Source organism: Lissotriton helveticus, chromosome 7 (assembly GCF_964261635.1).
Source record: "Lissotriton helveticus chromosome 7, aLisHel1.1, whole genome shotgun sequence".
NCBI lineage: Eukaryota > Metazoa > Chordata > Amphibia > Caudata > Salamandridae > Lissotriton > Lissotriton helveticus.
In genome coordinates, this window is record NC_136068.1 from 1,536,987,683 (window position 1) to 1,537,000,767 (window position 13,085).

Genomic DNA, 13,085 nt, shown 5'->3' on the forward strand with positions numbered 1-13,085 from the left:
TTAATGCTCTCTTCTCCATATCATGGCTGCTTTCTCTTTGTACCTGATTTGCTCTCCTTTTCTTCTACTTAGCTCTGTCTTATATCTCTCCTCTCCTATCGTTTCTTTCTCCTCTTTACTCCTGCTCTATCTCTCATCTATAACACTGCTGCTGCCTGTGACCCCTGTTATCAGCCTGTACTCTGCTATTTTGAACTCTGTGTTTTCCTGTTGTCATTCCTAAAGAAGTGGAAGATGGCGTGTTTTACTTTCTTACCTACACCGAGTGCAAAAACAAAATGTACACCAAATGAAAATGCTTTTTTTTTTATATATTAATCAGTGTGGTATGACTGGGTTTATTGCGGAACGTACGGCTGCTCGAGCACAGCAGGTGATGTCACTGCTAGTGCTGCCTGTCATTACTAGGTCTAGGGATGGCGATGACATCGGCTCAGCTTGCTGTGACCCTGCCTTCTACAGCACAGGCATTGTCCCCAGCTGTAATGCTGCCAATACCGGTAAGTATGGCTCTGGTGCCTACTGGACTCAAGCACGCTCAGCAATTACCATGCTGGGGTGCAGCGCACAGATTCTACAGGTGACGCCATGGCGCACAAAAGTCGTGTTAGTCCACAGCCGCATCTAGCACGTTGAGGATAGCAGCAATGAGGGTTGCAGGATATGCTACTCTGGCTACGCAGCAAGTGGAAAGTCCACACTTACTGTTGTTTATTCTTCCTCAAGAGCCCTCACTCCCAAGTTCTAAATGCGCTCTCGTAGCTTCCTTGCCTCAACTCCGTCATGAGCCAGCCCCCAGCTGCAATTATCCAATGGGAGGCTTACACTCACTCAGTGGCAGGGTGCAGTAGACTCGGGGAATATAATGCAAGCAATAGTTTCTCGATGACGTCTTGGATTTGTGATCAGCGTGATGACATCATCACTAACGTGGTGATACACAATCATGCCTGCCTGGACAGGCGTATGCTGGCCTGTCTATGAACATTTACCAGCCAGTCACCATGCAATGTATGTTATTCTTTTTATTTTTATTTTAACTTTGAACAATTAATATTGAGACCACCACCTGCAGGGTCATAAATTGTAGCCCCGGCCCTGTGAAAGAAGTGCTGATGCTGAGCACCTGCTCAAATTAAGTCCCCCATACCTAACAAAATGAATGTGTCATGTTAAGCTCTCTGATACCTTGTGGTCGATTTCGCACTATATAAACTCTAAAAACAATTGTAAAAAGTTGCAGTCTCTATGGAACTATTTGCCTTTGGCACAGTAGGTTAGCTACAGTACCAAGGGCCCCAACGCGCCTCTTCAACTAATGCAAGCGAATAAAATGAGTCCCTCTGACTGAGACAGACGTAATAGGGGAAGTCTCCTAAAACCCTTTGGACCCTGGTGGCACTGCGCCTGCTGCACTGATGATAGCCACGGCTTAGCTGCCAGGGTTCCCAGGGCCCCACGAGACCAGCTGCTGCAGGGCATCCATTTCTCTTTGCATTCAGGAACGCGTAGCCCTTCTTTTGTAATGATGCAAATAAGAACACAGGTCCCACGATGCAAAGGATAAGCCTGGATTAAAATCAGCTCAGGCAAAAATATTCAAAACAGCCCGCTCATTTCCTCTCTCTTTTCATTCACAGATGTGCTCTTTCTCCGCGCGCGCGCTCTCTTTCGTTCTGCACGCGGCTGTGAGGAAGCTGGAGCTACGAGAGTGAACTTTGACCATCAGAAGTGGACTCCAGAATCTTCCAGCGGCTACAACCTTCCTTCGCCCACGATCCCTCCCTCGCCTCCGCCTACGATCCCTCCTCTGCCCAGGAAGTACTCCAGTGAAAAGTTAGCCATTCCCGACCCCGAATACTGTTTATGTTGAGACTGTTTATGTTGAGCGTCAAATAAACATTGTGCGTGCTAAAACGAGACGCCACCCTACGGTTATTCAGACCCCCACCAGCACTTGCCCGGGCTGCCGGGCAGCAAGAAGTATGCCACAGTCGGGTAAACAGAGATTGACTCAGTTATCAGGCCTCTAGTGTGGTTAAAATCTGATTCCTTTTCTTTGAAGTCAGCCCAGGGACTTTCACTATTGCGTCACCTCGGTGCGGGGAAAGGGGAAGAACGGGTTTGCCTGCGGCTCTAACTTCCTACAGTGCACAGCCAGGCCGCCTGAACACAACCTCCCGTGGGGCTGCTGCGGGCGCAACACTACAAGGTAAGAGCCGCTATTTATGTCTATGTTGTGCCTCCCGTCGAGCCCTTAGAAAATACACTCGACACATAATCAATGTGCTGCAGCTCCATATCTCATGGTCTCATGGTGAAGCCCTCCAGATCGAGCGTTCCTTTAAAAACCTAATGCACTCTGGGAACTGTAGTCTTAGTCAACGTCGGCTTATCCACGTGAGTTAAGTGTACAATGTTTGATGATCAAGAATCCAGTAATCACCTGTGGAAACAGAGAGGCTGTGCAAGCACACTGGTGGTGCACTGGCTTATTGTGCGCTCCTCCTGGGCATTGAGTGAAGTCACTCCTGCAAGGAACTGATTTTTATTTGACTTTACCATAGATGATTCGGAGGTAGAGTGATTAATTCTTGTAACATAAACGACTTTACTATTTAGGTGGTGAGTAATGCATTGGTTGATATGATGCAGGTTTGGTAGTCAGATGACTATGTCCCGAAGAGTATTTTACAAATTGGAGGGAGAATAGAGGGGGGTTCGTCCTCCTCTAACTATACACAAATTAAGAGAGCACTTCTCTACCATATGGACTATGTAGGCTGCGTTCGAAAGCTAATAAAAAAATGCTTATTTATATATGTATTTATATATGTATAACCCTCACCCACGCCACCCCCATGGTGGCATGCTTCATCACTGGGTTTCTTCCTGTCCTGCTGTGAAAAGGGGCGCGCTGCAACCATTAAGCTGTAAGAGAGCTTTGAATAATATCAAATTATTTGTAAGAGGATAGGAGTTAAGGGAGTGGGGGGAATCTTTTATGTTAAAAATACCTGATTGATAGCAACTCTTACATTAATAAATGCTCCTGTTGGTATGATTAACAAGCGCTTGTAAATGCAATAGGTTTCACCTAAGTGATTGATATTTTTTTTTTGTTGCAATTTTTAGCTTGGTGAGCAGGTGTAAAAGTAATATGGTAAACTAATAGTTGAACGGGGTTACATAAATGCCAGGCACTATGTTATGTAGAGAGAGAAAGGAATAAATAACGAGAAAATCAAAAAAAGGTAATCATGAAAGAAGGAGGGACTGAGGAAGGAATCAAGAAGATGCGTAAGTATTTTAGAAAAAAGAAAGGGAGGGTCAGTGAGCAAGTTCAAAATCCAAAAGAAAAGAAATGTGTGAAATCTGGATAGTGAAAAAGAAAGAACAGAAATATAGAGCTTTGGATGAATCAAATAAAGGTTTAGGATGTTCTGGTCACAACACCTACCCTCTGGGCAAGATAGCTGCAACCAAGAAGAGTCACTCGCTAGTGCAGCTAGAATCACGTGCAGCAAAACTGGGCTGTTCCCAGTGCTTAATTTGAGCCAGTGCTTTCCGGTGCTCGGCACCAGTGCTTTAAATGGGCCGGTACTCACTGTTACTGAGTACCGGCACTTCTCAGATTTATCACTCTGAGTATCGACACTTCTCTACTGCCGTAGAGAGTACTGGTACTCATGAAAAGTAAGTCTCATTGCCTTTTGCTGGTGAGCCGGAGTGGAACGTGTGTCTGGCAGCCAAATCGCCGCTTCTCCAGCCCCCCATCTGAGCACCTGCTGAGCTATTCAGCACGGCTCATTTGAATAATGAGGTGCTCACAATCACGCTGTGCTTGACAGAGCAGGGTCTGTTCATGCCCTGTGCTGTCAATCACAGTCACACTATCCTGCGCATTTGCGCAAACAAGTGTCAGATGACAGAGGTTTCCGAGGGAGTGGTCAAAAAGAGCATGATACGAGTCACAACTTTCATGGAGAACCTGCTGAGGCAATGAACGTTGTATTGATAGTGTAAAGGTTATGGCTGGATGAGTGAACAAGGGTGGATGTATGGATGGTTGGATGGATGAGTGAGTGAGTGAAAGCATGGATGGCTGGGTGAAAGGGGGTGGATTATTGGATAAAAGGGGGGATGACGGGTGGATAAGTGAAAGATTGGATGGATGAATGAAAGGGAGGGAGGATGGATGAAAGGGTGGATGATGGATCAGTGAAAGGAGGGATTGAGTGAAAGGGTGGATGGAATGAAAGGGTGGATGGAATAAAGGAGTGAAAGGGTTGATGGATAGATGAGTGAAAGGATTAATAAATAAGCGAAAGGGTGGATAAAGAGATGGATGAGTGAAAGTTTGAATGGATAGGTTTGGAGATGGGTGGATGGATGGCTAGGTTTGAATATGAAGGGTGGACAGACGGAATGGTGAAAACTGAATGATGGATAAAAGACAGAATAGATGACAGAATGTAACGGTTAAATGGTGGTTATCAGCAGGTAAAGGGTAGGATGAAAGGATGAATGGATAGATCTATAGAAAAGACAAGAGATATCTTCTGAGGAGGGTCATGATGATTTGCTTCATTTGCTTGGTGCCATAAGAGCTTTGGTGCGACGTGGGGGTATTTTCAGTTTCTTCCTACTCATGTGCTGAGAAATATATGGCTTTTTGCCAAACAACAGCAATTAACAGTATGGCATTAAGAAGGTGCATCTATTGCAAAAAAAGGAAATGTTAACATATTATAGCATTTCTCTTTCATTTTGTGTAATGAGTTAACTTGCTTTGTTTATATAAACACATTTCTCATGTGTTTTGGTGTGTGCTGCAACTAATATAGAATTATGAACAGCCGCGGTCGGTAGTGGGAGTACCTGCCGGGCGGTGAGGTGGGGAGGGGGAGGGGCAGGGTGGGGGGTAGTAATCTATGGATTATGGCGCTTTACAGGTAAGTAAACATATTAATAAATCAAATTTCGTTGCATGCACTGCATCCCGAAATGCGATGCAGTGCTTGCAACTAAATTTGTTTTATTAATTGATATGTTTACTTACCTGTAAAGCTCCGTAATCCATAGATTACTACCCCACCCTGCCCCTCCCCACGTCCCCGCCCGGCATGTACTCCCACTACCGACCGCGGCTGGTCATGAAGTATCATCATGTCTTGCCTTAAGCCCCGCCCCTAGCCCCGCCCCCCTCGCAACACTTCTAGCTCGTTTTAATGAGTACCTGCACTTATTTTTCCCATTTAAAGCACTGCTCGGCACCAGCACTTAATTGTAAACACGGTGCTTGCGACAGACTGCCACAAGGTGGCGCTGTCTGGCCATATTAGGGATGCTCACAACAACAGTTCAGTATTAATTAAATATAATAAAAAATGACTATTACCTGCCACCCAAGTCATTCTTATAGCTTTGGGGGCTGGAAATAGTCCAAATTGTCACACTTGTAGAAGTGTGATGGTTAATAGTTGAGTTGTTACCATCACTGGCAGTGGCAATCTATGCTGCAAGCTGCAGTAGACTCCTGACGAGAGCCCCAGGACTTATTTTTTTTTACAAATCAAGGCAAGCAGAAGGAATGGTAAGCAAAGATAAAGGAACAGCAGATGTTCAGACATCAGAGTCCTCCGCTTGACTGCACAGACAAGGCATACAAAAAAGTTGAGGTACATTGCAGTCAATGGAAGTACAAGCAGAAGACGTGCAGTTTGGAAGAGCTACATCTAATGGAGGTACATAAGCAGCGATATAACAAGAATAGGTGTGAGGGTGGGAGAGGTGCATGCTTTGGAGGTAGGACAGTAAGGGTACAACCTAAGCATTGTAGAGATGCTGCCCGCCTAGGTACTTAGAGCAGTAGTATACATAAGCGGAGGCACATGCTACCGTGTGAAGCGTTACAGCCAGGAGACGTTCAGGCAGCAGTAAAATATTGGCCCACCAGATCTGCAATGATGTGCACACCTTTTCAGGTGGGTGTGTAAACATGCTGTTGCTCATAGTGCACAAGAAGCAACAGCCACTGCCCTTTGCTGGGTATATTTATTTAATTTGTTTTTAATACTGATGCTGAAGACACAGCTAAGACAGGGCAGACATAAAATCGTCCCTCCGACCACCCCCTCAAGTCTGTGACAATACTAAAGATACAGCTTGAATAATAAAAAAATCAAAAACAGCATTTGCAGTGCTATAGGTCTCGCATTTGTGAGGGTTAGAGCTATTGGCGTTGTAAATGACAATTTATTTTACCCATGTGTTTTGGTTTGGAGTGTAGTGCATGTATTGGGGAGAGGAGTTGGCCTAATAGCTAATCCGGTCGACCTCGAATCTGGGGAACTGGGTTCGTGTCTCGGCAAAGACGCTGAACATCTTGTGATTCTGGGCAAATCACTTAATCTCCCCGTGCCTAACAAAAATGGATGTGCCCTCATATAATGCAACTGGTGCTCTGATACCCGATAGGGGTCAAGTTTGTGCTATATAAAACTCTGTGAAATAAATAAAATAAAATGTATGAAAAGAGACACAGCTGCATCATTGTCTAGAGGGCTAAGAATTGGGAATTACCACTGGAAACAGGGACACAGCTGCAGCACTACCTTGAGGATTTAGAATGGAGGAGTTACAGACGGGCAAGAGAAGCAGCTGCAGCACTGTCTACGGGCTAAGAATGAGGAATTACCACTGGGAACAGAGACACAGCTGCAGCACTGCCTGGATGACTTAAAATAGAGGCGTTACTGACAGGACCAGAGAAGCAGCTAGCAGCCCTTCCTAGAGGACTAAGAATGAGGAATAACTTCTGCAACCAGAGATACAGCTGCAGCACTGCCTAGTGGACTCCGAATGGGCGAGTTACTGACCGGACAAGAGAAGCAGCTAGTAGCACTGTTTAGAGGACTAAGAATGTGGAATTACTGCTGGGAGCAAAGATGCAGCTGCAACACTGTTTGGAGTACTTAGAATGAGGAACCACCTCTGGGACCAGAGAAGCCGCTAGTAGCACTGCCTAGAGGACTAAGAATGAGTAATTACCACTGTGACCAGAGACACAGCTGCAGCACTTCCTTGAGGATTTAGAATAGGGGGGGTAACTGACCTGATCTGAAAAGCAGCTGCAGCACTGTCTAGATGACTTAGAATGAGGAATTACACATGAGACCAGAGAAGCAGCTAGCAGCACTGTCTAGAGGATTTAGAATGAGGAATTATCAACGGTACAAGAGTAGCAGCTAGCAACACTGTCTGGAAGACTTAGAATGAGGAATTACAGAAGGGACCAAAGTAGCAGCACTGTCTAGAGAATTTAGAATGAGGAATTACCTCTGGGACGAGAGAAGCAGCAAGCAGCACTGCCTGGAAGACTTAGAATGAGGGATTGCCAATGGGACCAGAGTAGCAGCACTGTCTGGAAGACTTGGACTGAGGAATTACGGACAGGGCCAGAGAAGCAGCTAGTAGCACTGTTTAGAGGACTTAGAATGGGGGAATTACAGACGAAACCAGAGAAGCAGCTAGCAGCACTGACTAGAGGACTAAGAATGGGGAATTGCCACTGTAAACGGAGACACAGCTGCAGCGCTACCTTGAGGACTTAGAATGGAGCAGTTAAAGACTGGACCAGAGAAGCAGCTGCAGCACGGTCTAGGGGGCTAAGAATGAGATATTGCCTCTGGGAACTGAGACACAGCTGCAGCACTGCATAGAGGACTTAGAATGGAGGAGTTACTGACAGGACCAGAGGAGCAGCTAGCAGCCCTGCCTAGAGGACTAAGAACGAGGAATTACCACTGTAACCAGAGATACAGCTGCAGCACTGCCTACTGGACTTAGAATGGGGGAGTTACTGACAGGACCAGAGAAGCAGCTACAGCACTGTTTAGAGGACTCAGAATGAGGAATTACCTCTGAGGACAGAGACGCAGCTGCAGCACTGCCTAGAGGACTTAGAATGGAGGAGATACTGATGGGACCAGAGGAGCAGCTAGCAGCACTGCCTAGAGGACCAAGAATGAGGAATTGCCACTGTAACCAGAGATACAGCTGCAGTACTGCCTAGTGGACTTAGGAATGGGGGAGTTACTGACAGGACCAGAGAAGCATCTAGCAGCACTGTTTAGAGGACTAAGAATGAGAAATTACTGCTGGGAGCAGAGACGCAGCTGCAGCAGTTTGGAGTACTTAGAATGAGGAATCACCACTGGGACCAGAGAAACCAGTAGTAGCACTGTCTAGAGGACTTAGAATGGGGGAATTACTGATGGGACCAGAGAAGCACATAGCAACACTGCCTAGAGGACTTAGAATGAGGAATTACATATGGAACCAGAGAAGTAGCTCAGCACTGCCTAGAGGAATTGGAATGAGGAGTTACTGGCAGGAGCAAATACGCAGGAGCAGCACTGCCTAGAGGACTTAAAATGTGGGAATCACTGACTGGCCCAGAGAAGCAGGTGCAGTGCTGTCTAGAGGACGTAGAATGAGGAATTACCACTGGTGACCAGAGAAGCCGTTAGCACTGTCTGGAGGACTAAGAATGAGGAATTACCACTGGTAACAGACACACTGCTGCAAGACTGCCTAGAGGACTTAGAATGAGGAATTACCACTTAAGATCAGAAAAGCAGCTGTAGCATTGCCTAGAGGACTTAGAAAGATGTACCGATGGGGCCACAGAAGACGCTTTTAGCACAGTGTGGAGGGCATACAATTAAGAAATGACCTCCCTTCCTTCAGCGCCTTGAGACCCTCACACTTTAGAAGGCGGGCTATAAAGGCCTTGATTGTTTGATAGATTGCACTCCCTCTGTTTTAGACAGAATAGATGTGAAACATGTCCTCAAGCAAGAACTATGTGTCTGAGGAGACAAAGTAATCCAGAGCTGTACAACCCTACACTCTCATTTGATATCAATGCAGGAGCTGTACAACCCTACACTCTCATTGGATATCAGGGAGAAGGAGGAGGGCTAAGATGGGCGGCAGAGGGGAATGGAGGAGGAAGTGGGAAGCTGCTGATATGGAGAATTTGGCAGGCAGAAGCAGGTTGCCGGGTCCTCACTCCTCATGTTTACATCTGGAGAACCAGTGTCTGTACAGCCAGGGCTCAGCTGCGACTGCCCCATGGCATTGCTTTACATGTAGTCTAGTGTCAGTGCTATGGGATTTTATATTTTAGCCCTGTGACTACACCTTTAGATGCCTTTTTAATCTGTATTTTCGATAGACAATTGGCAATCTGGGAGGGGTGAGAAGGTGGGTTGCGGAGACACTTGAAGGTGCAGCGCAGGCAATGAAGTGCTGCTGCAAACAGAAAAAAGCCACAAAAAATAAACAAGAGAAGGTAAGCACGAATCGCGTTGTCGTTCAAGCAGCTGGCAAGCCACAAAAAAGAAATAGTGCTCACAGAGTTTCATAAATAACTGTAAAATGAAGAGCACACATAACGGGGACAATCCCTATGGGAGGTTACGAAAGACCAAAAGGAGGGACTAGTTAGCTGTTTAACCAATTAAAAGCCGGCATTTACAAAGGACCGAAAGAGGAACCAATTGCAGTGCTTCAAGCCCATAGTCTAAATACCTCATGCCTCGCAGAGCAGCATATGTGCTGCCTGGCTCGACCCATGACAGAGAAGTACTTTTTATTTTCACAGCGAGAGAAATAAGCCATTTATTCACAGTAATACATTTGGGAGGTGAGGAGTCTTTTTTGTGCATTTTACTTGGTGGGAGCAATTTTACAAAAGGAACATTCTGCTAGTAATGGTCCACACTGAGCTGCAATTACGCCTCTCGCTTAAGACTGCTCCTATTTTGTTTAAAGTAGAGGTGTCTTGGAATGTGCAGACATTGCTCTGGCCTTCACCACCAACCACTGAAAGCAGAATTCAGCAGAATTCGTATGTCCTTTGTGAACAATCGCAGACCAATGCCAGCGACTCTACCCTTGATTTAGGGGTGGAAACAACACTCAAAGGAGGGGTGGGGGTGTATAAAGGATGTTGGGGAATATTTCATTTCTATTGCACACTACCTTGTTTTCCATTTTTTATATTCCCAGAACTTTAAGTTCTTTGGTAATACCTTCCAGCAGCTTCGACATATTCACAGAATAAGATTTAAAGCATGTTATTTTAGCGGAATTTTGTTGCAAAGGTTTAATGAACAGACACCACAATCCTACTGACCACACTGACGTGACCAAGTGGAAGCAGCACACATGACTGTTGGTGTCTATGAGAGTGATTCGGGTGAGGACTTGTCTGGCTCTCATCGTAATTTTTTCAAACAATGATCGGTTTTGTAATAGTGGCGTGTTTTATTTAATGGGACTCAGGAGAATTACAAATTGGCAGTTTTCCTGTTGAACTGCATAAGTGACAAATGGCATGGCAGGTGTGATGTGAGAGAGAATTATGCTGCAGCACAAATATAGTGTAGATCTCCAGAGGACATGAATCCGTAAGCTATACGGTATCAGTAATCGTTCCAGCTGAAAAAATCATGCCAACGGACACAAGATGACAGGATTGGTAGAAATGTGGGAGAAACACAGAATCATTTAAGAGCGCTAACACAATAAAAATGTGGCACTGTTCTTGCCGCACAATGTTCTTTTTTTTTTGATTTTCAGTTTCTTTTTTTTATTTCAAAAGTTTTTATTAGAAGAAATTTTAACAAAACAGTACAGAGTAAGCCGATCGAAGGCAACACTGGTAAATGTAAACATACGTATCGGTAATAATACATACGGGCTTGTTATGGCGCAGGGTGGGAGGCGGGGGTCTGTGTAGGGCAGAAAGGTGCATTCACAGCGGTTTTGTCTTTGTTGCCACCGGGAGGAGCAGGTCAATGAGGCTGCTGTCATTGTCAGATTGAATCTCCGGTGCCGTGAATGCGTTTGCTATGCTCAGGAGATCTAGTTTTGGAGTGTACCCAGTTACATTGTGGATGAACTCTGTTACTTTCCCCCAGAAATTTTTAACTTTAGGGCATTGGACTATCATGTGTTCTAGGTCACCTCTCTGTTTCTGACAGTTCCAGCCTAGGTCGTTGTCAGTGAGACCGACCGCTGCTAGGCGTGCCGGGGTCCAGTACGCTCTGTGTAGGAGCCAGAATTTTGTTTGTGCTAGTGTGGAGGTGACTTTGTACCTGCTTGCCGAGGCCCAGAGGAGGGCTTTTTCTTTCTCGCTAAACCGCCCTTCGTTTAGTGTTTCCCAGTGATCTATGACTTTCCTGTTTAAATTTGTTGTTTTTGCCCTAAGTAATTTGTAGAGGTGCGATGTTTGGTGTCCGAGTTTGTTGAGATTTGACATGTATTGGTGTATTGTTGGCACCTCTTTGCTTAGTTTTGCTCCGGTGATGGCCGCTTCTATTTCTTGGTCTGCAGCAGCTTATTCTGTGATGAAAGGTGGAGGGTAGCAACACAGTTTTTTTCCAGCAAGACAATGGGGAGGCGTACAGAAGGCATACAATCATATAGTTCTAGCCCACTATTGTTGCTCGAGTGTTTTCCAAATGTAGGAGCACGATACTATTGATTAATTCAACAACAGGGCAATATGGTGACGAATAAAAAAAAAGCTTGTTGAAAATGGGCTAGAGGATTTCTTGTCAGAGGAGTTAATGTGATGATTCTGCATTAAAAAACAAATTGATCCAAGCTTACTTAACCAATTATTTAATTAAAATGGTGGGAATCCAATAATGCCAAAATCAAACATTCGTTATACAATAATGTATAGAAAAAGGTTTGATCAGCACACACTAACTTGTACAGTCAAAAGCATGGGACAAGTGTAATAATAAACAACTTCAGGGCAAGAATATTTTATAAATGTTCCTTTATTCTTTATTCTTATTTTCTCCACATGGTAACCAACGCGTTTCGTCCTTATGTAGGACTTATTCGGGGCTCATCCAAAATTCTTTCAAGTGCACAGATGTATGTGCTCCAAGGTTCAATTAGAAACAAGAAGCTTCTTCTGAGCACATTTGAAGCTTCACAGATCCAGTTGTATAAGTACACGGTGTGACCCTGATGCTATTATCGTATTGAAAGATGTGCTGGACAAGAGTCCAATTCTGAGCAAACCGTGTTTGGACGCGAAAAGTTGGAGGAGGGCGGACACATGCCTTGAATTCCATTGACAAAAGCATTTTTAACACATTTCGGCATGTAATAGAGGTGGTACTAGCGATGACTTGTTCGGAGTAGTGGGACACCAGTTAGAGTATGAGGTGAAGGTATGATTAATTTTACGGGCTCTCTTCATGGATTTTTGTACCACCTTATCCAGATATTCCCTGGCTCTGAAATTGGCGGCCGGGCTTGCCGCTTGTGTTTTGTAATTGCTTATATCTGTGCAGTTACGCCTTAACCTTAAAAATGACCAATAGGGAGATTCTGCCTCCGGTGACGAGGGTGGAAGTTGTCATACTGTAGCAGGTAATTTCACTCTGGATTTTTATGACTTGATGTTTTTGATTTGCCTTGTTCTGCTCTGATGTTTGTCTGAGAACACATTCTCTGTGAAACTTAAGGAATAGGTAAACTTCAGGAACGCATTCTGGGTGTTAAGCCAGTTTATAAAACAAATTGTTTGGTGTCTTCTCCTTCCCATATGGTCAAAACATCATCAGTGTATCTTTTCGAAATATGTATGGATTGTTGGAAGTAAACATTTTGTGTCATTAGATGGTGGACGTACAAACCAGCTACACTAGGAACTATGGTAACTTAACACTTTTTCTTAAGCATTTATTAAAGAAACGTTGCTATCAGCCAGGTATTTCTAACCTAAAATACCCCCCAATTCCTCATGCAAATAATTTGTTACTATTCAGTGCTTCTGAGTAGCTCATTGATTGCCTCACCCACCGTTTCTCAGTGAAACGGTAAGAAACCCATTGACAAAGCATTCCACCAAGGGTCACCTGTAGGTATATATAGTTAGGATTTTTTTGAATAGGGATTTCTGAAAATTCTATGTTGAATAACTTTGGCGTTGATGGACGGAATTGGCTGAAATTTTCAGGAAAATGGCACATTTTGTTTCTGAGCGT

General features: G+C 44.7%; 1 protein-coding gene across 1 annotated transcript in view; it reads left to right on the forward strand.

Moving 5' to 3' along the window:
• The first annotated feature begins 1,666 nt into the window (after positions 1-1,666).
• LOC144770457 (uncharacterized) overlaps positions 1,667-13,085 on the forward strand; it is a 178,538-nt gene continuing 167,119 nt past the window's right edge. The window contains exon 1 of the mRNA XM_078654982.1: positions 1,667-2,212. The gene's annotated coding sequence lies outside the window, so the exon portion shown is untranslated. The remainder of the gene's footprint in view (positions 2,213-13,085) is intronic.